The sequence below is a fragment of the Mustela putorius genome, unplaced genomic scaffold (assembly GCF_011764305.1).
Source record: "Mustela putorius furo isolate JIRA1106 unplaced genomic scaffold, ASM1176430v1.1 tig00004007_pilon_pilon_pilon, whole genome shotgun sequence".
NCBI lineage: Eukaryota > Metazoa > Chordata > Mammalia > Carnivora > Mustelidae > Mustela > Mustela putorius.
Window position 1 is genome coordinate 4,294,825 of NW_025422145.1, and position 25,006 is coordinate 4,319,830.

The window sequence follows — 25,006 nt, forward strand, 5'->3', positions numbered from 1 at the left end:
CCAGACATTTTGGGGCCTTGTTATTCTGGTGCGTGCCCCAAGGGTTGGGGTGCCTCGTATGAGGCACAATCCTTTCATGATTTGAGTGTTCTGCCCTTGGGGGTTCCCTCCGACTATGGGGTAACCCTGACTGGCTGCTCCTCCTACCCTTCATGATGCCTCTTTTGTCTTTTGTTGTGGAGGCTACTGTTTATCTAGCTCTTGGGTGCTTTTCAGAGGAAAATTATTCCCGACATAGCTGTAAACCTGCTGTATCTCTGGAAGAGGGGAGTTTAGGGTCTTCCTATGCTACTCTGAGCCCCTTATCACTGTGATCTCACTTTGTATTTCCCTAATGAAGCTGAGGGTCTTTTAATGTGCTTATTTGCCATCTGTGTATCATCTTTGGTTAAGTACCTGATCAAATCTTTTGTTCCTTTTAAAAATATATTTAATATTTATGGAATATATTTATTTTCTTATTATTGTTTTGAAAGTTCTTTATATATTCTGGACAAAAGTCCCATATCAGATATATGATGTGCAAATATTCTCTCCCAGTCTACGGCTTATTTTTTTATTCTCTTAACAGTGTTTTATAAAAAGCACCTGTTTTTAATTTGATGAAGTCCAACCTGTCGATTTTTTTCTTTTCTGAATCATGTTTTTAGTGTTGTAGCTAAAAAATGTATGATTAATCTAAGGCCACAGAGATAATCTACCATGTTTTCTTCTAGATATTTCATAGTTTTGTTTTTTACATTTAAGTCTATGATGTGCTCTGAATTAATTTCTGTATATGCTGGGAGATAGGAATCAAAGTTCTCTGTCTTTGGCATAAAAGTACGTGACTGTTCCAACACCATTTGTTGAAAAGGTTATCTTTTCTCTGTGGAGCTGCCTTTGTAACCTTATTGTAGATCAGCTGACTACATACATGTGGATCTACTTCTTGACTCTGTATTTAGTTCCCAGAAAAGAATGAGCCAGGAAAGAGGAAGTCCTAAATTCTGTGTATGAACTCGGCCCAAGTCTCTGGTGACCCCCTAAATGATGCATATGCAAGGAGAATCCCAACAGCCCGGCTACGGGATAAAAACCAACAAAAAACAAAACAAAACAAAACAAAAAACCAGAACTGAGATTTCACTTGCTGCTCACCACAGGAAAGAGAGTGTGCAAAAGTGAGTTCAGCAAAGTTAGTTGCTAAAATAAAACAGGACTGTTAAGAGGAAACCTCACAGAATCCAGAGTTCCATATTCAACAAAAATATCCTTTAACAATGAAAGCAAAATTGTCACCAGCAGGCACACACTACGAAAAATGCTAAAAGAATTTCTTCAAGGCTGAAGGGAAGGGATACCAGATAGAAACTTGGATCAGAGGAATGAAAAGCATTAGAAATGTTAAACATGTAGATAAAAACCAAAGATTTGTTTTTCCTCCTGCTTTCTTAACTATTACTATTCAAAGTAATATTTACAGTACTATGTCAAGGGGCCTATCATGGACATATTTATAATACATATGACAATAGCATAAAAGATGGGGAAGGGTAACTATCACAACATTATTACATTTCTATACATTATAAGAGAGGTGTGCAGTCTTAACTTGAGCTCCATGGAGACGTTAAAGTTATTGTAATTCCCACAGCAACCATTAAAAAAACATAGTTTTAGCTCAAAAGCCAATATGAAAATTAAAAAGGAACTCTAAAAATACTCAACTAGCCTAAAAAGAAGTAACAGAGAAACAAACAAAAAAAAAAAAAGAGAGAGAGAGAGAGAGAGAGATGGGACAAACCAGAGCAAAGAGCAAAACAGTAGATCAAAATCTTACTTTATCAATGGTTACCTTAAATGTACATGGACTAAACTTTATGATAAAAAGAGACTGACAGAACGGATTTTAAAAGTCTAAAAACGTCATGCTATAAGTGACCTACTTTAAATATGAAGGCATAAATAGGATGGAAGTAAAGGGACAGAAAAAGGTCCGGCAAACAAGAAGCCCGAGGTTGAAATGACTACACTAACGCAAGGGAAAAAAATAAACAAGGAAGGAAGGAAGAAAACTAAAAAAGATGTGTTAGGTAGATACACTTACATGTAAAATGACCTGTTTCACTACAGAATATTAAAACATGGCTCCTAGATTTTTTCAAAATATGAGTTTCATTTCAAATTATTTATTCATATAAAATAAAATCTGTCCACAGTAAACTAATTCTAAGATACCAGTACCATATTGCCCTTATAACAGTATGATGTACAAACTCTGAACATTAGCGTTAATGATTTGAAAGATCCTTTATGCATGAGACTTTAAAATATTTTCATGCAGGATTATTTTTTCTTCATCTTGAAGAATTTCTTTCAACCTATTATTCCTTGACATTATGAGCACCTTAAACTCCCACACGTTCCCTCCAAATTAAGAAAATTATAAGCTAAGAAAATCTTTTACAAAATGTAGCAAAAGAAAAAGAAAAAGTCCTCAAAATTTTAACTTAATATTCACGAACATTTTTGATTGAGTCTAGACTCTATCTAGTCCCACATTCTACTACCAAATTTGTAAGCTGTCACCCAATATCCACTTAACTGCCTGGTAATTTTCTTTTGAAACTGAAATGTAATATCAAACATAAAAAAAAAACACTGTCCATCCAACAGCCTCTAACTGAGATGTTAAAGAAATGGCATTAGAATGAATTCTTTCACTGGGTCATAATTTAGTTATGAAAGTAAAGCAATCATTTAGCTTTAACTAGAGAAAGTGTGATAAAATACTAACTTGTCTATAACTGACAATGAATGAATATGGAGTTAATACCCTACACGCCCATATGGCAAAACGAAACTAATCCAACAATTATCCAGCACCAGGTCAAAGCACAACATAACACTAGTAAGATCAACCTGGAATATAGCTCTTCTTCTCAAAAACAAACCTCTTCATTGTCAGATACAACACTAGAGACAGAAAACAAAGACACCACAGAATGAGAGCCCTCTTGTTCATCTATTCACTTATTCATATCTTTTTTCTGCATGGAGAAGTCAAGATAGCACAATAATAACTTGTATTTTAAAAGATGCTGGGCCCTTGGGCTAAGGTAGTCTCAAAATAAGTGCTAATATCTATTTTGAACTGAGTGGAGTACAGAGCCTAATCTCTTTCCACTGTACCTAACTGTTCCTAATGACTAATGCACAAGAAATATTAGTAAATAAAGGGTATATAATCAATGCTATATAAAGGAAACTAAATAATAAGAGTCCAAAGAATATCAATATCAAAATTAATACATTTAATATAAAATCAGCCAAATGCAGACAGAATATCCAAATATACTCAATAAAAAATGATTCAGCAACACTACAACTGTTGTCCCTGCTCTTTCAAGCTCTCCTGAATTATAAACATTAGGAAAACACCTGGCTTACAGCCAGTAAAAACAAATCTCTAAATTCAGACAAGATAAAACTTGAATCAGGAAGTTCAAAGACAATGTTAATCACATACACAAAGTAATTTCCTACATCAGAAGATTTACTATTAAGTCCCATAATCAAACAAGTTGAAATTTTCAAATCAAATGCACTTTTGAGAAACAATTTTGGGTGGGGTTGGGTAAATTAATGGTATCAATGCTGGGGTGCTTTATATTACCTATTCTTGCTCCAAAGCTCCTGGCAGCAATTTGTTAAATAACTAATGTTAGAATCCAAAATTCATTTACTTATTTAAGAACTCCTGCGAACTGTATATGTGACAATACTTCCTTAATAATATATTGCTACTTCTATATTGTCTTCTAAATGAAATTGCTTAAGGATATCAGGAATTCAGAGTCAAACCTGTTTATATTTTTATATAAACAATATTTACCTTCCAGCTTCTAACTGGGAGAAAAACCGATGAAGGAAATACTTTATCCGATCTGTCCATACTCAGTTTAACAATTAAGATGGAACCAGAAAATGAGAGTTCTAAAACTGCAAGTTTCTATACAAACATTATTTCACCACACTATTACTACTCTGAAGAACTCTTAACTGATGAACTCTTAACCATGAAAAGTGCTTTTGTTCCTAATTTTTTTTTCTAATTTAATTCCTGGTTTGATTACTTGAATGCTCTTATATTTAAAAAGACTGTAAATTCTAGACTAACATATTTTATGTGAAAGTTACCTTAGAACTGACTTCTAGTCTAAGTACTTCTTAACGTTCCTTTGAGGGACTTAAAAAAAAAAAAAATCCTGGGAGGGGCAGGAAAGGGAGGATCTCCAGAGATTTCGACATAACTAGTCCTCGACAGAGCTATTCTAATGTGTAGCCAGTGCTGAGACTCACTGATCCAGTGGAACCCCTTATTTTAAAGAGAGAATCAATCATTTGGCCAATGAGAGGGAAGAGAGGTCGAGAGGGAATGAGTATAGCAGGTGTGAAAACTGAGACTGTAAGTACGTAGAACAAGACCCTTAAGATCTGAACGTCTAACTGCATTTGGATAAGTCAGGAAGGTCTTCAAGGATGAATAGGAGTTTGCAGGCGCAGACTTTTTCTCATCACACGCGGACGGTGCTAGTGCAGAATGGGCAGGCCGGGGAGTGGCAGAAGATGAGTCTGGCGTGGTAAGTCAGAGCACAGCTGCGAAGGAATGTGCACCGTAAGGGACAGTGATATGAACAGACTTGTAGTTTAGAAAGATAATTCTGGCAGAGGCTGGTTACTGATAAAATCTCATGCTGAAATGCAGAGGGACGAGGTTAAGACTGTGGAAATGCAGAACGGGCAATAGGTTCAAATAATATTCAAGTGGCAAAATGTCAAGGCTTGATGACTGCCTCATTCCAAAGGTAAACAATGAGCTGAGGGTGGCTGAGATTTCCAGACGTGGGCGGACAGAAAAGCTGGTGGTATCATTCGATAAGGCAGGGAGGAGTAGTGGTGAAGAGCGTTCACTCTGAGAAGGGACAGGCTCCTAGGAGGGAACCTGGGAATAGGGGGGGGTGAGGGTTGGGGGGGCACTAGAGAGACAGCTACTGGGATTTAGGCAAAGCAATTAACTTCTCAGGGATCCCGTTTCCTCACTTACAAATGACAAATAAGTAAAAGAAAATGGAAGAATATTTCCATTTCTGCTCCTCTTGGCATTAAGTTTATGCTAGGCTTTCCTTAATTTTACTCTAATGACTTTTCTGTTGTCAGGCAGTATTCTCATTCTACAGATGAGAAAACCCAAGCTTGGAAAGATAAAGCAACTGCGAGAGACCAGGGTCAAAGCCAGGATTTCACCTTCGAAGACCATATTCCTTCCCCAGTAACGTGACATTTATGTGCCAAATGTGAGTGAGTCAGAGTAAGTAACTGAAAGAGAAGCATTATGTTGGGGGGGGGATGCTGAGGAAGAGGGAGATGGAGCCGTCAGAACAAATCTTCAGTGAGCACACTGAAGGCCCAGGGCATTAGGCACTTTGCTGGGCACTGGGGTTCCAATAACAACTCGGTCATAACCCCTGCAGCTCCTAGAGGTAAAGACCTCGTCAATCAGGCAGTTACAACACGACATTAGCATTGGGCAGAAGCAGGCAAAGCATACCTGCTTTGTAGCAGATGAAGGCAACACTCTTCCTCCTACTGTTCCCCTTCAGCGAACCCTGAGGGCGTAGCTGGAATTGAACTCCAGACCGGAAGAAATGAAATCTACAGCCGTGGATGTACTGCACAGAAACATGGCATGCTTCTGACAGCAGCTTAAAACTCTTCCAAATCAACAGCTTTTCTGAGTATGGTTTTCGTTTGCAGCAGTTGGATTTTTATGGGCAGTCATTAAATACACAGCGAAAAGGTACTATAGATATACCAAAAACGGACAATAGTCTGTATAGAAAAAATTATGTAACTGCTTTCCTATGCTTGAGGTGGCTCTTATAGCTCAAGATATGTCGACAGGGGATTTATTTTTTAACTTGTTTACTGAAGATTTGTTCCAACTGAACATAACACAGAGCAAACTGTATCCTTAACAGCCTCCAAAAAGATGCATTCTTAAGTACTGTAACTAATACTTAAGTAAACACTGTTTCTGAAATATTCATTTTGACACACTTATAAATCAAAATTTGAATTAGAAGAAGTTTAAAACACACGTGGCTTTTAAATTACTATATAAAAAGACATAAAGAGCTAGAAAGTATTATGCTCCAAGGCAAATGGCCAAAATGTCTTTTTTTTTTTTTAAAAAAAAGCTTGAACAACTTCATTTCCCAAGTTTATTCAAAATGAATGATTCTGAGAGAATAAGAACTGATTGGAAGATTAATTTTAAACTGAGATGATTTCCATACTTAGCAAATACTGGGTTAAAAACAAATTCTAATTTTGTTGACTCATAAATTAGCATTTGATTTACATGTTACAAAGTAAATATTTGTAAACAGACTAAACAAATGTCTTATTTAACAGATAAAAAAAGACACTGTACTCCTACTTCCAGGTTCTGTAAGGCAGAGAGGGAAACGAGGAAGGGAAAAGAAAGGCCGAGGGAGGTCTCTTCTATTTTCTAGCTCTTTATTCTCTGGGATACTAGGAATCAGTAGAATTTAAACAAGGTGTTTTACTAAATTTAGAAGTATCACAAACACACACAAAAAGCTAAAGTTTAATTTACCTAAGATCTCATGGCTAGTTAAGTAGCAGATGGGACCAGGTAGCTAGTTATCAGGTAGGTAGTTGGTAAACTGAAAAGACTCAGTTAAAAGAGGAGTTGTTGGCCTCTACGTAGAGGACAAACTGATGGTTGCCAGAGTTTGCCAGAGGGTGGAGGGATATGGGAGGTACAGGCTTCTAGTTCTAGAATGATTAAACCACAGGGATGAAAGGGCCAGACCAGCATCAACTACTATTGATGGTAGTAACTGCACTGTACGGTGACAAGACAGCCGTACTTGCAATGAGCCTAGAGTTGTTGCCCAGAGTGTAGAACTGCTGAATTGCTATGTTAGACATCTGAAACTCGTGTAACAACACTGTATATTAGCTATACTCAAACATTCTTTTAAACAAGAGGAGTCGTTAAAGATAATACACATAAATCTTGACACCTTCTCTTTTAAATCAGGGTCTATAAATGTCCTCTGGTTTTGCCAGTCTTCCACTACAGGGGCAAGGCCTTCTCTTTCCACATGTATCAGCTGTCTGGTGTAAACCACCATGGTCTATGAACTTGAGTTTCAATTTTTTATAAAGTAGAACAAAAATTTAAAGGATTTTAAGTAAAGAACTATATTTTTACAATTTTTAATCCGGTTTTCCCATTTCTCTCACCTGATTCAACAGTATTAAGTAAATGACTTTGTGTTTCCAAATATTTAACTTTTTTTGCACTCGTATTTCATCACTTTATGTAACATTTAGTTAAACTATGTAATTATGATTACTCCTGCTACTGGCATAAATGGATTTGGAAATAAACACAGCTGATTTTGGGTTAGCATACAACTTCATCAGTGAGAACAGAAATGCATACCAGACTTCAGTATCACCTCCTATCCCAAGACAAAGGGCCTGGAGAAGGTCGGTAAACCAGCACACTGGACCAGTGGAGAAGAGATAAAAGAAGTTCTACCACAAAGCATTTTAAGGATTTATGTTGATGCCAAAGGCATCTCAAATTAGAAACTTGGGCCTTTTTCAGTTTCCTCATGTTTGTTAATAAAAATTACAACTTAGATATTATTTTGTAATCGTCTAACTTTAAGCAAAATATGTTAATAGTGTACTTTGAGACAAATGTTCAGAGTACATGCCAAATGAAAGTTCATATTCAGAGTACCATTAACAGCACCCTAGCAACTCTACGACTATAAATCAGTTTCTACTGCCACTGTTAAATAGGAAATCTATTCTCATTTTATCACAGTCCTTCAGAATACTTGTGAATTCTTCTCTACATTAAATACACTTTGGCACTGGGGCGCCTGGGTGGCTCAGTGGGTTAAAGCCTCTGCCTTCGGCTCAGGTCATGATCCTGGGGTCCTGGGATTGAGCCCCGCATCTCGGGCTCTCTGCTCAGCAGGGAGCCTGCTTCCCTTCCTCTCTCTCTGCCTGCCTCTCTGCCTACTTGTGATCTCTGTCAAATAAATAAATAAAATCTTTAAAAAAATAAAACACACTTTGGCACATATCATAAAAGAACAATGTCAATCATCTGTGAAAATTTTATTAGTTTTACGACAGTAGTGGATAAGGAGTTTGGAGTTTTTCTCAACTAATTGAGATAAAATTCACATTCCATGAAAGTCACCACTTTCCATGAAAGTCAGTGATTTTTAGTATATTCACAAGGCATGCAACTCTCACTAATTCCGGACATTTTTACCACACTTAAATCGCGTGTACATCAGCAGTCATCTCCTTGTCTCCTCTCCCTGCAGCTCCTGGCAACCACTCATCTACTTTCTGTCTCTATTTGCCTATTCTAGACATTTCATGGAGAGTACGAGGCCTCTGTGGGGAGCTCCTCTCACTTAACATAATGCTCTCAAAGATTCAGCCATGCTGTACCAGGTGTCAGTATTCGTTTCCTTGTTTTAGATTAGTAGTATTCCATTGTATGGATTTATCACATTTTGTTTATCCATTCACCAGTGATGGACTCGATTGTTTCCACTTTCTGGCTGTGATGAGTAATGTTGCTATGAACCTCATGTTCAAGTTTTGTGTGAACATGTTTTCAATTCTCCTGGGTACATACATAGGAGTGGAATTACCATATAGTACCTGTACGCCTAACTATCTGAAGAGCAATACACTACTGTCCACAGGGATACACGGCATGCATCATTTTACATCCTCCACTCCAGCAAAATAGAAGGGTTCTAATTTTTCCAAATCCTTTTCTTTGTGGGGGGGTTAATCATAGCTATTTCAGTGGAGATGAAGTGGCACCTCATTGTTGTTTTGACCTGCATTTATCTAATGACTAATGATGTTGAGCACCTTTTCATGTGCTTATTGGCTATTTATGTATCTTCTCTGGAAAAATGCCCATTTAAAAGTTGGGTCATTGGTCTTTTTTGTGTTAGTTGGAAAAGTTCTTTCACGATGTGTGTTTGCGAGGAGCTGTCACACAGTGCTGGTGAGAATGTAAAATGATACAGCTACTTTGGAAAGCACTTTGGTATTTTCTTAAAGTGCTAAATGTAATTTTACCCTGTGATCCAGCATTTCTACTCCTAGGTGTCTATCCAAGAGAAATGAAAATGCATATCCAGGGGCACCTGGGTGGCTCAGTGGGTTAAGCCTCTGCCTTCGGCTCAGGTCATGATCCCAGGGTCCTGGGATCGAGCCCCACATCGGGCTCTCTGCTTGGCAGGGAGCCTGCTTCCTCCTCTCTCTCTGCCAACTTGTGATCTCTCTGTCAAATAAATAAATAAATCCTTAAAAAAAAAAAAAAAAGAAAGAAAATGCATATCCACACAAAGACTTACAAGCAAATATTCATAGCAGCATTATTCCTAATAGTCCCAAACTATAAACAATTTAAATGACCATCAATTAGTTAATAAAATTAGCACAAAGTGGTATATCCTAATGGAATATTATTTAACAATAAAAAGGAAAGAAATACTGACACATGGAAGAAACTAAAATACAGGGGCGCCTGGGTGGCTCAGTGGGTTAAGCCGCTGCCTTCGGTTCAGGTCATGATCTCAGGGTCCTGGGATCAAGCCCCACATTGGGCTTTCTGCTCAGCCGGTAGCCTGCTTCCCTTCCTCTCTCTCTGCCCGCCTCTCTGCCTACTTGTGATCTCTCACTGTCAAATAAATAAATAAAATATTTAAAAAAATAATAATAAAAAAAAAGGAAACTAAAATACATTACGCCCAGTGAAAGAAGCCAGACACCAAAGACCTCGAATCGTATGATTCCATTTACATGAGATTTCCAGAAAAAGCAAAGCAGAAAGCCTTCATGGCTGAAAACAGTGGTCTTCTGAGACCGGGGTGGAAACTGAGATTACATGTACATGGGATGGCCACTAGGTTTCTTGTTCATGTGATGAAAATGTTGTAAGAGTAGATTGTAGCAAAGGCCGCCTACCTCAGTAAATTTACTAAAAAATCACTGAACTTTACACTTTTAAATAAGTAAAACTTCGGGTATATAAATGGCACCTCAGTAAGGTTGCTTTAAAAAAAAATATGATCTGTATGTGCACTTGTATAGTAGCATCACTTAGAGCCGCCCCAAACTGGAAACAACTCACATGACCTTTGGTCTGAGCAGAATAAAAAGCTGGTGCATCGCTACAACAGATTGCCCCTGAGTAGTAGCGGGACGGAGCTCCTGGCATCTGCAGCAATATACCCGAGTCTCAAATGCAGTCCTCTGTGTGAGAGAAAGCTGCCCCCAAAGGGCTTCGAGAACTGGAAAGCCACTTCTGTGAGAAAGCCAGAGCTCTAGATAGAGAGAAGACATCAGGGGCTGCCCCGAGTGGGACTGATAACAAGGGAAGCCAAGGGGAAGTCTGGGGGTGAGAGAACTGTTCTACATCTTGATTGTGGTTGTGGTTTATTTGTCAAAAATCAGAAATGTATGTCAAAAGCAGTGATTGTTACCATGCACTGATAAAAAATAAAGTCAGAGCAATGACATGGCAAAAGACGATTTCTCGCAGTTTGATTTTTCAGAGCAAACACTAGAAAAAACTCCAGTCACGACCCCGGGAGACGGGTTGAATTCACAGTTGTGTATTTACGGTATTAAATACACGGGACATCCACACAGTAAGCACCACACAGTTATCAGAAAGAACGAGGAAGCTCTCCGGGGACACTGACAGGGACAGAGATCTGTTTTGCTCAGTGAGACAGTAAATGAGAGAAAGAGAAAAAGCATATATTCATTTTGCTACAGTGGAACTCTGGGTGCAGACACAAGAAAGCGGTGGAGTGGCTGTCACCTGTGTGAGCGAGCGCACTGGTGTGACGGTGTGCCTGCTGCCTGTGGGGAGAGTAGATTTCCTACTGTTTTACTATCATCTTTGAACAGGCGGGTGTAGTACTTATGTTTTAAAAAGACAAATCAAAACCAAAGAACCTTTTTGAATACTGTCTCATCCTCCAGCACAATATAGACTTCCTCTCACCTTTGTGTCATCTACAATTTGTCTTTCTATATTCGACTTAACCAAGGGTTAAAATACTGAACTGAACAGAGCTAAAGCAATCCTTGCGATAAACTAATAAAAATCTCTCTCAAATTGGTGTTAATCATTCCTGTACAGTTGTAAACCACACGAGCTACAAGGGGCATGACTTTGGGCAAGTCACTTCACCTCCCTAAGCCTCTTTGTAAGATGGGTATAAATGGTGTCTCCCAAGCTTGCGGGTGCAAATTAAAGGAGACGATACATGTTAAGTGCTCGGAAGTATATTGGGCTCGGAAGTATATTCAGCTCGGCGCTGAGAAGGCATTCAGTAACTCCTCACTGGCTTCCTCTTTAGCTATGGTAACATCCTGGCTGGAGTATCCACCTGCCATTGTATTCAGCCCGTATTACTCAAGACCTCCGGTGGTGAAGGCTTTCTTCTGTTTGTTGGGCTGCCTGGGTTCAAATTCCAGCTCTGAAATTGTCTAGTTGGTGGGTAAGAACTTTCAAAGCCACAGATCTTTGGTTAGAGATGGAAGTGACGAAGGCTCGTAGTTCGTAGAATTAAAAGAACTGAAGACAGAGGAGAGGTCACAGCAGAGCTGTGAACACACCGCGTAGAGTCAATCAACGTTAGCAACCAGGACCGTTATTTTGTCTACCATAGGCCTGGGCCCCTAGTATATGCAACGACATAGAGCATCGCACTTATTATCTAAATTTTGCAAAAACTTACAATAGGCTTTATTTCTAGCTTGTCTTAACTTTCTGATTAGACTTCAAACTCAAAAAAAAAAAAAAAAGTTATTCGTACCAACTGTTCAGACACACAAAAATACCATGATGAATAAATGATAATGGGTTATAAAATCTCCCTAACACAGGCTAGCTCTAAAAGTAACAGAAGTTGAAATCAATATTTATATACTGTGTTGTCTTCTCCAGCATTTGGGATTTAACAGGCTTTGGATTTCCAGATAGCTGGCAATACGACATGGGAAAGAAAAAAAAATGAGCTCATTTTTAAAGGAAGGTGCTGGGGTGCCTGGGTGGCTCAGTTGGTTAAGAGTCTGCCTTCCAGGGGCGCCTGGGTGGCTCAGTGGGTTAAGCCGCTGCCTTCGGCTCAGGTCATGATCTCAGGGTCCTGGGATCGAATCCTGCATCGGGCTCTCTGCTCAGCAGGGAGCCTGCTTCCTCCTCTCTCTCTGCCTGCCTCTGCCTACTTGTGATCTCTGTCAAATAAAAAAAAAAAAAGAGTCTGCCTTCGGCTCAGGTCATGATCCCAGGGGTTCCGGGCTCAAACCCCACGTTGGGTTCCCTGCTCAGCGGGGAGCCTGCTTCTCCCTCTCCCTCTGCCTGCTGCTCCCCCTACTTGTGCTCTCTCTCTCTCTCTGTGACAAATAAATAAAAAAATCTTTAATAAAAAATAAAGAAAGAAAGAAAAGGTAATATTCTGGGGCACCTGGATGGCAGAGTTGGTTAAGCGTCTGACTTGATTTTGGCTCAGGTCATGATCTCAGGGTGGTGAGGATGGGCTCACACTGGGCGTGGAGTGGAGCCTCTTAAGATGCTCTCTCTTCCTTTTTCCCTCCACACCCCTCCAATGTCTCTAAAAATAAATAAATAAATAAAAGAAAGAAAGGGCATTGTTCTTATAGTCACTTCTGAAATCTAGGTACCCAAATTAATCTCAATGGATTATAAGATTCCCGAAGTTGTTTGTTTTTTTAAGTACAATCAGTAAAAGCTCTCCATGTACTTTTTATTCTTTATAACATTTACCTCTTTGGTTTTTTCTTAAAGGAGCCAGAGAAGTTCAGGATTTTGAATTTAGTCCTTGAAGTAATCATCAGGGTTACAAGGTCCGTACTGGAAATGACTAACTACTGAAGGGGAAGGCAGCTCAGGTTGCTGTGTTCCACAAGCCCTTTGTTTTTCAAGCAACATTACTTTAATTATTTCCTATAAATACATCATTGTCCTTAAGAAAAATATTTTTCAGATAAAGATGAAAAAAATCTTTAATCATCACTTGGAACATGGACCTTGGAAGATCACTTGGAAATGACCTCAGCTTATTATAAACCTTCTAAGACAGATTTAGTGCATAAAGCCCACTTGCCAAATAAAAGCAACTATTACATGGAATTTCATTAAACAAGTTATTTTTAAAAGAGTCAAGAGTTTTTAATCAGATCTGTGGCAACAGAATATTTTTACAAAATTCTGGGAGATATGGTTTTAAAAAAGAAGAAAAAAAGACCTGCCCACTGGACAGAGCTGAGTTGTCAGCCACAGCAGGCTCCCACTCACCCTCACCCATCTCTGGGGCCACCTTCAACTCTTCTCAGGTTTCAAACCTTTGGCTGGCATGACCATTCTTTGCCAGACCAAGATTTCCGTTAAACTGTGGGTAGGAATTGTGATTTCCTTTTGAATCCAGAAAAGACTGAGTTCCAAGTATTTACCTGCAATGAAATTCCAACCAGGAAGCAGTGCTCCCCTGCACCCCACCGGGAGGGGCTGGACAGAGGGTGAGCCCTGTGCTGCCGTTACCTACACAGCCTTGACAAGACGGCTCCAGAAAGGTACAGGCAGCTGCACTGTGCCGGCCTGAGATAGACAGCAGTGGGCAGACACTCACGTTCATGCAACATTCCAGTCTCCGTCTTCTCAGCACACTGCACTATTAAAGGCTGTAAACCTTAATGTGGTCCTTGAGGCAAGTGGTTGGGGTGTGACGTGGGGCCGTGAGTCTTTGAAGTGCTCAGGAAACTCCAACAGGTACCAAAGCACAAAACAAAAGACAGACTTCATGGTTTTGAACAACCCAACCCTGTGCACGACAGCAAAGTACGCGAAGAACATACAGGAAAAAAATATAACAGGAAAATGTTATAGTTAGATTAATGCTATAGTAGTTAAAAAAATACTCAAAGACAGAAACTGAGAAGAACCTATTGCCCACCAGTACATGACCTGAACTGAAAGGGTAAATATCCATTTTATATATAGATATAGATATAGATAGCAAACCTGCCTACTGAACAGAGAAGATCATGTATACATACAACGCACACACGGACTGAGCAAGAGAACTGGGGCAGAGGCAGAGCAGCGGGTAGGCCGGCAGGCAAGAGCAGGCCGGGAGACTGGACAAGGCAAACTAAAGAGGAAGACGGCGAGGTGGACAGAGGTGGGGCAGGAGGCAAAGAAGAGTGGAAACGGGCAGGCAGACACGGACCAACAGACACGCAGGGACTGACGGCCAGTATACACTTCCACGGGTGAGTGCTCAGTGTCCCTGACTACAGCCGCCAGCCACATGTGTCTGTTTAGATTTCAATGAATTTAAATTAAATGAGACAAAAAATGCAGGTCTGCAATCAAACTAGTCACATTTCAAGTGCCCCACGGCCACTGCACTGGCGGACAGATGAGAACGCCCGCGTCACGGCACGAGGGTCTAGTGGGTGGTGCTGTTCTAGACTCCTTGGGATTGTGTGAAGTTTACACAATGAGCATGCTGTACTTGTGTAGTCTGCAAAGAGAATAAAGCCATTTCCAATTAGAAAAACAGAAATACAGAGGTTTTGGGTCCTCCTGCCCCATGCTGCATCTCTTTTAACAGTTCTTTCTCAAACAGCACAGAAGCACCAGAGGGTTCACGAGGGCCTAATGATCTATGTACTGCCAATTTTCTAAGTTATTTGGTTCCTACTAAGTCAGTTAACTATTCAACAAGACTTCAAATACCAGCAAAATAAGAAGACAACGACAAATATTTGGAGTGTTGTGACATCACTCTTGTTCTCTAAAATTTAAAGAAAAGGTCATGTTACTCATTCTTCATAAAGTAAGTACAGTTGCTAGAAACCCCTTGGAGTTTAGACAAACATTTTAGATGGAAGCTTTTCTTCAAAAGAATAATAGCACTTAAAAATAGCATTCATTTTTTTCTGATTCAATTCAGTACAAAGTAGAGAAGAAAATAAAGTAAGCCTGAGGTTAAAAAAGGGGCCACATTAACTGTAAAAGAAAGTGGCAATGCTAAGAACCTATTTTCAAAGGAAAGCGGTAACACCAAAGCAATGAATGTTCGTAATAACCAGTTTCTAAAGGCTTTCTCATGTAAGAGATGTCTGAAGCATCTGGTGAGGTTTTAAGAGAATAACACTTTAAAGAAAAGCTAACAGAAAGGTCTCCAGAAAAAACAGAAGGGATATGTACAAGTTTGCGGGGAATGTACAAATGGTAACATTTTGAGACCCTTAGTTCGCTCTGAAATAACCACTGAAGGCTGCTCAAACATAGTCCCTCTGGCTAACCCCAGTAGCATCCAGTGACCCACTGGGTCCCGTGGTTAGATCTAATCTGTGCCCTCAAAGTTCTCCTTAAAACCCTGCCCAGTATCACATCCACCAACTTGCCCAATGCAAATACCCACTACTCTACTGCCAGAACCTACGTTCCAATCACAACCATCTGGTCGAAGTTCCTACCGTGGAGCTTTGCATAATATATCAATTTCCAGTAATTAAGCCAGTATAAAAGTGACACAAGAATGTACGCTAGACCAGTGGAGCAGAACTGCAGATTGAGCAATCTAATACACGACAAAGTGGCATTACAAATTAGTGGGGGAAAAGATGGACTATGCAATCAGAGATGCTGGCTCATACCGCCAGTTTATTCACATGGAAAATGATTCCCTATCTCATACCACACACACAAATAAATGCCATGTGGATTAGACTCATGCTAAAGAGCAGAACAAACTTTTAGAAGAAAATATGGTAGGATCTCTTTATGACCCCAAAGTACTCTGAGTACGGCAGGATTTATTAAACATGATGCAAAGAGCACCAACCGTAAATGAACAGACCAATAAATATGACTTGACGAAAATGTAAACTTGCACACAACAAAGCACACCATAAAAGATAAGCCACTGGGAGAACATATTTGAAATGCAAAATATCAACAAAAGATAAGTAGCCAGAATATATAAAGAACTGAAGATATAGAGGGCAGTGGCGGTAAGCAATCTGACAGAAAAAACATCCAGAAGAGAAACAAGTCACAAAGGAGGAAAGTGAAATAGTCAAATAAACAAGGAAATGATGTTCAAACACACTAGAAATGAAGAAAACGTACCACTTCAAATTAGCAAAAAAACTGAAAATCTGATAATACCAAGGCCTGGCAAGGGTATGGGACAACAGGAACTCTCCGACATCGCTCTAAGGAGCTGCACTTGCTACAACTGGAGAATGACCTGGCAACAACCAGTGAAGTCAAGGATGCACATACCCTGTGTGCCAGCCGTTCCACCTCTAGGTACTCTCAAGAAGCTGTTAGATAAGCACCAGAAAATACGTACTACGTGTTCACAGCAACATTGTCCAACGGCAAAGCACGGAAATTACCAAACTCCCGCTGGCAGCACATGAACAAACTATTATAATCCTAAAATGCCACATAACAAAAAAGGGTAATAGTCATGGCCAATAGGAATTATTGCTACATACATCACTACGGAAATATCCCCTACATACCATGAAACGAACAAGCAAGTCCCTGTAATATACAAGAATGTACCAAACTGCCCAAAGTTCAAGACCCACAAACTAAATACAGTGTGCATAAATACAAAGGCATGTAGCATGAGTAGAAAGCCATGGAAGGGAGTCACACACCCTCACTTCGGGAGGATGGTGAACAGCATCTGGCACTGGCACGTCCGCAGCGGGCATCGGCTCTACACGCACTGTTTCACTTTATAGCATTTTAGGCTTTCCATGTAAAGCAAAGGTAGCAAAATATTATGATATGACTAAGCTGTACAAAGGTTGTATCATTCTCCATATTCCTCCATATCCATAGGTTATTTCAAAGCGTAATTTGTATTTTCAAGAAAGAGAGAAAGCGGCAGAGGGACACCTACTGAAGGGGTTGTCTCCTCACATCATGCCGGGGCTATGGGCAGCTTTTCGGTTTTCTTTTCTTGCCTTCTTTATTTTCTACTTCTTTTCTCCCAGAAAGTCAACCCAGATACTTTTAGTCCAATTTCTTCTCCCATCTCACTGCCCAAACCAACATGGTACTTTTTTGCTCTTGGAGGGCCTACTATGTGCATCCTCACATTTATATAAATTGTATATTAAATGCCTCCAAGGTGCCTGTTCCCTGGAGTTCCACAGTTCCACAGTTCTCCAGTGCCAGGAGCTGCAGAAACACACACTGCCCTTCCCTTCACAGAGTTTAGCCGCAAGGAACAGAAACATGAGGCAAGCAAGGAAAAAGCTATGCAATTAAAATTGTGAGGAATACTATGATGGAGAGAGTAAGTGCTCCGGGAATATATAACAGAAAGGCCCCACATAGCGTCGACTGGGTGGGAGGGATAGGAATATGCCAGGAAGGGAAGGGTGGAAGGGCCTTCGGGACAGAGAGACAAACCAACCCGGTGTCTTTTGCATGACGCTGGAGCACCTGAAGGGCGGGGATTGCCTCTGATTCCTATCTGGTTATCTCATTCCTTCTGATTATCTATCTCGAGATTCTGTGCCCATTTCTTCCTGGGCGCTCTAACAAACGCTTCCTGGTGGATTCTAAGGCGGCCTCTCAGCAATCAGGAGATTCTGTGCCAGTAGCTCTAAGGCAGGAAAGCAGTCCTTGGGGAATGGCCCAGTAGGTAAAAGAATGAACAGGCGGAACAGAGCCTGAGCCCACTGTCTGTCGTAGCTCAATCAGCAGAAAGCACTTGCATACGCTCCACATTATGAGAGAGCGGAGCCTTTCCTTCAACTATCCATCCATCCGTTGACCCATCTCCTTCCTCGGGCAGCACCATCATCCTCCCCTGCTCACCAGTTTACTTCAATACTTTTAAGGGCACCTATGTGTGCCAAGCTAGGGCTATGAAGACCCATGGAAGCAAGGCCTCTGCCACGAAGAGCTTTCCTTCTAGACCACAGATCACAATTAAGGGTGACTATGTCCCCCAGGGACCATGTGACAATGGCTAGAGACACTGTGGGTTGTCACAATGCAGCAGAGGGCAGGGGGTATGCTACTGGCATCTGTGGGTACGGTCCAAGGATGTTCCTTACAGTGACAGTCCCCCACAACAAAGAATTAATTCTCTGGCCCCAAACGTCAATAATGCCAAGGCAGAGAAACCTGGTATAGATGACTTAGAACCATGTCTAGTGGGCAAATGGCAGAGGTCAAAAGCCAGAGGCCAAGCAGGTCAAATGTCAGAGCCCTATGAGAGAGTTACATACCAGGTCACATCAACAGCGTCCACAGTGCAAAACTGAGAAACCTGCTCTAGAGAACCAGCAATGTAATTATAGCAGGATGCACGAGGAGTATAAAATGTCATCCAAATACAAAATGCAGCATCGCCTCTAGAACCAGGAAAGAAAAGGTTTCCTCGGAAGTGACCTCTAATTCAAAACCTGAAAATCAGACAAGTTAGAAAGAAATGTGAGGATGAAGGCTGGGTAAAGCGGTTATCCCAGACACGAGGGACAGCTAGTGGGCAGGTGGAACTATGGAACAGAAGAAATACGTCTGTACAATGGAAAAGCGGGAGCAGCTGCTGAAGCAAGCCCTGGAGGGGTAGACAGGCCCAGATCATAATGGCCTTGAGCGATGGGCAAGAAATGCTGATGTTATCTTTAGGACAGTAAGAAGCCACCGAAATGACTGACACAGAGGAGTGATATAAACAAAGCTTGATTTAGGACAATCTACTGCTAAGTAACTGAGTGGGAAGGGGCTGCCACAACCCAGACGTCAGTCATGGCTTGACCTAACGCTGATTCTGATGGAGGGAAAGCATTCAAGAGATGCTTGGGTATTAAGTACTACACTAAGATGTGTATCTATGCCAGTTCTCTGCCTACTAATTTCAAAGCCCCACAATTCCCAAACCTTGACGTTTTAAAATTCATCTCTGGCCCAACCTGACCAGAACCATGTGGCAGCGAGATCAGACGCAGACTCCGTTGAGGCTATTCATAGCACGCTCACCCTACTGAATGGGAGTATTTCAAGGCAGGAGTCCTAATGTTTAATTACAGGGTAGTGCCCCAGACCTCACTGGGTAGCACAGTAATTTTTTAAAATTCAAAAAAGTCCTGGGCCGCCTGGCTGGCTCAGTTGGTTAAGCATCTGACTCTTGATTTTGGCTCCGTTCACGATCTCAGGCCATGAGACTGAGCCCCGCACTGGGCTCCACCCTGGGCGTGGCGCCTCCTTGGGATTCTCTCTCCACAGCTCCCCACCCCCAAACACTTCTCTAAAAAACCCCCAAAACCAAACCAACCAAACAAACAAACAAACAAACAAAACCCAGAATAAAAAACTTCCCTAAAATTAGAATAAGCAGGCGGGCTCCAGAATTTACAGGAAGGGGTTGTGGAGTTACACAAAGTGCTAAATAAACTTTGATCAAACTCCAGGGAACTGGGCAAAGTAGGTTATGTGTTCAGAGTATTTTTCTAAGTCACTATCCTTACTAACAAAGTATGAAACTTCCAAATAGCACATATATCCCTACTACGTGATTCATTTTATGTAACTTTGCCTTAAAAACCTAGACATTTGGCACATGATCCTAGCAGACACAGCAGCAGGATTTGGGGAAAGAACTGAGATTATTTCACTGAAATTTATCTATCTACTTTATCATTCTTCCTCCCCAGAGGGCCACACAGAACAAAGAGTAGGTACAGTCAGTAACAAGCACCAGATCCTCATCTGAGTAGATCATTCCAAATACAGCCAGTTAGGAGTTGAAAGAGTCTGAGGGTCATCCTCCCCATCACCATGAGCACAGCCATAAACATACCGGTGACCTGACGCTTTCTCGGGAGAAGCCACCTGGCCCCTCTGCACCCGTGTCAAGTGGTCACTGGGCACAGCTGCAGAGACAGGGAGAAAGGACCTGGGCCCCACTCCCATTCATCTCTTCACTCCTAAACACATATCTGTCAAGGATTTCTGTGTCCTGGGCACTGTTTCTTCTAGGTGCTGAGGACATAAACAGAGACTGATGTGGTCCTTCTGAGGTCATGGACCCTACAAGGGCACAAGGACATAAAACGTGTCATTACAATAAGGTGTAAGAAGTGAGGAAGGGAAAGCCTAATGATGACAGAGTGCAGCAGAAGGACGGAATGAAGCAGGAAGGGAAGAATCTAGAAAGATCTGAGAAAGCGATGATGAGAAATTTGGATCCGAAGGTACTAGAAAGAAAGGAAGCAATGGAACTGAAGCAAACCAGACAGCAGGAGAAAATAAGGGTTGAGAGCTAAGGGCGGGAAGTATAAGGCAGTGAAGCTCAGAGCCAGCAGAAACATGGTGGAAGCAGCCTCAAGGGTAGGCTGCAAAGGGGCTATCAACTAACCCATCCTCCTGGAAATGGGGCTACACTTTCTGACGCCCTGGAAGGCACTTCGTGCCTAAAAAAATAAATAAATGTGGGAAGTGGGTTTAAAATACTTAAACACTTGTTTTATGCTTATTTGTTTTGGGCCAGGAGAAAACAACTCTTCTAATGTACTAACGTACACCTAAAATGCACTTCAAATGGACAAAACAAATAGTTGTGCACTGAAACATTTAGAACACTTACAGTGAGTCTCAATCATAAATTAGGTCATCATCAGCCTGCTGCCAACTTTGTAAAGCACTACGGTCTGGCAGGGTACTTTAGAATAATAAATTTACCAGAAACATAATTAAGACATTCAGATGTCAATTGAGAAGACTTTGGCACATTAAAGTTTCCAACCACAAATATACCAGAGCAAATCATACTCTATATTCTGAACCTATGACAGTCTGAAAAGCAAATGCTAGAATTCCACCCCAGCGATCCCAAGGACTCGCCATTCATAGCCACTACTTTTACTGACAGACTCTTGTTATCTCATGCCAGAGTAACAGACTTTTTAGTTCTGTGTAATGCTTTTTATCCTAAAATAATTCAAGAGACCTACTCAACTAAAAGAGCTCGTATTTAACTTAGTGCACTCTGGAGACTGCAGTGGGGGAATGAAGCCTGATGTCAGGGGAGGCATACCTACCTCCCAACTACTACTTAGTTTCTCCGTGGATATGTTTTTCCTTCCCCCACCACCCCCCACCCCCGCAAACTGTCTCCTCCTCACTGTCTGTTAGAATCATGTACTGACCCCTCCTGAATTCCTCCGTGACTGGGCCTGATGTGTAGTTTTTCTGTCTGATCTCCTGCCATCATGCAAGAGGAGCTGGACTTCTCTCGAACCATCCAGCTCCCAGAAATTCAGCTTCCTCCACAATGGGAAACCTAAGATCCTCTCCACCCCCCCACAACAATCCCACCCCAGGCCCACCCCAGAATTTGGCGACCACACCCACCGCCTCCTTCTTGCAGCCGCTTCTATCTGCTTGTTCAGCCCGCCTTCCCTCCCTCCAACCACCCATCAATTCTCCATTCAACTCATATGCACTGAATAGTCACTAAATACCTGCCTTTTGCCCAGTTCTGTACTAGACACAGGGTCTGAAGCAGTCTGAAAATATGATGGCACAATAACCCGGAAGTGTCTGTCCTTCTGGAATTTACAAATCAGTAGAACAGACGGCCGATGAGCTGTTGAGTGCTGTGGGGATGAACAGAAACGCAGGGAATGGGAAGGTTTAGTGCTTGAATTCAAACACGGCAGCGAGGAAAGCCTTGAGAAGGAAACACCTGAGTAACCCTAACCCTGAAGGAGGTAAGGGATCAAGCTAGAAAGAGGAGTTAGAGTACAAGAGGGATACAAAAATCGGACTTCTGGGGCGCCTGGGTGGCTCAGTGGGTTAAGCCTCTGTCTTCAGCTCAGGTCATGATCCCAGGGTCCTGGGATCGAGCCCCACATCGGGCTCTCTGCTCAGCGGGGAGCCTGCTTCCCCCTCTCTCTCTGCCTCTCTGCCTACTTGCGATCTCTCTCTGTGTCAAATAAATAAAATCTTAAAAAAAAAAATCGAACTTCTGCCCTCAACTGGTCTCTCTGGCTGTCGCACTCAGAACAGACAGGAGTGAGAGCAGAACCAGGTAAATCTGGCGCTGGCGCGTGGCCTCCTGCGCAGCCCCATCGGGCGGCGGTTTTCCCTCCCGCAGCTGTCATACTCCAGGACTCGGAGGTGGGGTAAGTATCATCAGCTCATCATCACTCTTGTTTCCAGACGCTCCCTCCCCCACCACCCTGAAGGCCCCTGGCTTTGAATGTCCTATCACCAGACTATCCTCACCACTGGGCTGTTATCCAACACCCCTCACCCCCAAGACCACCTGCCAAACCAAGAATACTCCATCATCACAATTTCTTTTACCCACCCTCTGACCACCACCTCCTAAATTTCCAGCTCCCCTTCTTCCAAAGTCTGGATCCACCAGTCCATTCACCCTCCTGGGGTCTCCACGCCACTGTCCTTTTTACTGTTCCTCGTTCCTCGCTATGGCCTCCTCCCTCTTCTACTTAGTGCTCAGTCCCTTCAACTCCATTGTTCCTTTGTGCCTGCTTGGCAGACCGCGGAAGCCGACGAAATCCCACGCCATGCCTACTGCACACCTGCCCCGCCACAGGGAAGAGCCGATGGGGTGGAGGATGTCCAAAGTCAGCGGAGGCGCGCTCCTGAGTAGGAGAGGGGATGGCATCCAGGGCAGAGGCAATGCCTCACATGGGACCCGCAGTCGGGTCCCTGTGCAGTTAGGAGGGAGCACTTGGCAGAAGCAGCTTTAGGACGTCCTCTTCTGGTTGTTTCTATGTTCTGAGTGATGGTCAGCAAGGCCATGGAGGAGTGCGTTGGGAAAAGTGGTTGGAGGAAAAGAGAGCAGCTGTTGGGAGGGCGGGTCGGGGCGGCTTGCGCCGGCACCCTCTTCTTCCAGGCTACCCAGCCCTCACTCGCCTCTGACCAGCCTGGAACTAGGCAGGGGCGGTGGGGGGGGGGGGGGGGGGCGACCACTTCACCAGTACCCGTGTCGAACTCTGGCTTCCCCCATCCAGATCCCTAAAGCCAAGCACTGCTGGACAGACTCAGAAAAAGGAGAGGAGGGTGTCCCAGGGCACAGTAACTGATTTCAACTGGATTCTCAATGTTTCCCAGTAAATCCTTTCCTCACCTCTGGTTCTGCCCATCCCAAACGGCAAGTGAGGATTTCCTACCTTCCTCAGGTCCCTAGCACATTCCCCCAACGCCCTCATTCTGGGCAGAAGAACTTGGCCTCTGTTTCCTTCAGCGCAAAGGCCACTTGATGTGAAGTGGCTTCTTTAACACTTCCTTTCTTCGCACGCCTGGGTGGCTCAGTCCTTAAGCATCTGTCTTCAGCTCAGGTCATGATCCCAGAGTCCTGGGATCCAGCCCCACATCAGGCTCCCTGCTCGGTGGGAAGCCTGCTTCTCCCTCTCCCACTCCCCCTGCTCCTTCCCTCTCTCGCTGTGACTCTGTCTGTCCAAAACAACAACAACAACAACAAAATCTTTAAAAAAGACAAACAAAAACAAAAAACTTCCTTTCTCTGTGACTCAAAACCCCTGCAGGTTTAACATTCACTGTCCCTCCCTCCTGGCTCAGAAATATTCTTTCCTCTGCTGGATGGCTTAACCCCACCCCCCTCTCTCTCTCTACCTCTTCTGCCTCGAATCTACACAGCTTTACTCGGTCATCCTACCTTTCTTGCATCTTGAATTTGTTATTAGGTTATGGAGACAAAAAAGCATTTCAGATGAAAGAACCAACATGACCAAATGGCATAAGTAAGAATATGGAATGCTTGTGCAAAGGGCAGGAAACTGGTCTTATTGCATAGCAGGGTGTGCTGGAGAGTGACAGAAAATAGTCAGAGGGATGGGGTGGGGCAACATTACAGAGTGTCTTAAAAGCCACAGAGTACACCTGGGGCTAGTAATACATTGTATGTTAATAAAAAAATAAAAATTTAAAAAAAAATTTTAAAAGTTAATATTTTATTAAATATTTATTAAAATATTCATAGATGGAAAAAAAAAAAAAAGCACCACACAGTGTTGGTCAGTGATTTCTGAGCAAGGAAACACTCCCGAGGGAAAGAGTATTTAAGGTAGGAGAGACTCCGAGCACAGGACTGGATGGGGTGGGAAATCAGGGCTTTACACTGAAAACAGGAACCGGATGAGGGGCTGGGGGTGGGGAGGGTGAGGACAGAGGGTGAGGGGATCGTCCTGACAAGTCTAAGGACAGCCTGGTCAAACGTGGAGGCAGTGAGAAGGAAGAAAAGACAAAAGACATTTCCCAGAAAGGAACGGGCAGCGGCAGCGGCTGACAGCACACCCTGGGTGGATTCCAGCCGGAGCTCCGGGAGAGAGGGGCTGAGTGCTCCGAGGTGGAAGGCTGTTTTACAGTCCCCGTGCTTGGAGACTAGACGGGGCCGGCATCTCTGAGATCACATGATTCAGTCCCCGCACTTTATAAATGAGGAAGCAGAGGCCGAAAGAAGTGGAGTGATGTGTCCAAAGCCTCCAAGCAAGGGAGAGCTGGCGCCCGAGCCCTGACCCGACTGCCTTCGGAGCTCCTGCCACGACACCCTGAGCTTCCTCTTTGGCCACGGAGAGCCGCAGGGGCCACGCTTCTGTCGACATACATCACACTAAGGGACGGGCCACCGATTCCGGCCCCTGCACGCATCCCGTCCAAGACAGTCTGGCTTCAGGGCGGCTGGGCTGACTCTACCCTAGGATCTTCTCGGAGCCCAGCTCCAACTGCCACGTCTCCAGATGGTGTGTTCAAGTTTCTAGTAGGTCTCAGGGCGACACGGTAAACACGACATAACCCTACTCG

At 42.6% G+C, this 25,006-nt stretch overlaps 1 protein-coding gene and 1 long non-coding RNA gene across 6 annotated transcripts in view; one reads left to right on the plus strand and one right to left on the minus strand.

Moving 5' to 3' along the window:
* The window catches only part of MRTFB (myocardin related transcription factor B), a 259,815-nt gene that overhangs the window by 125,727 nt on the left and 109,082 nt on the right, over positions 1-25,006 (minus strand). The window lies entirely within an intron of this gene.
* LOC106005592 lies at positions 4,310-8,028 on the plus strand. Its single transcript, XR_001179065.2, has 3 exons — positions 4,310-4,625; positions 5,203-5,339; positions 5,646-8,028. It is a non-coding gene; the product is annotated as an uncharacterized LOC106005592 (long non-coding RNA).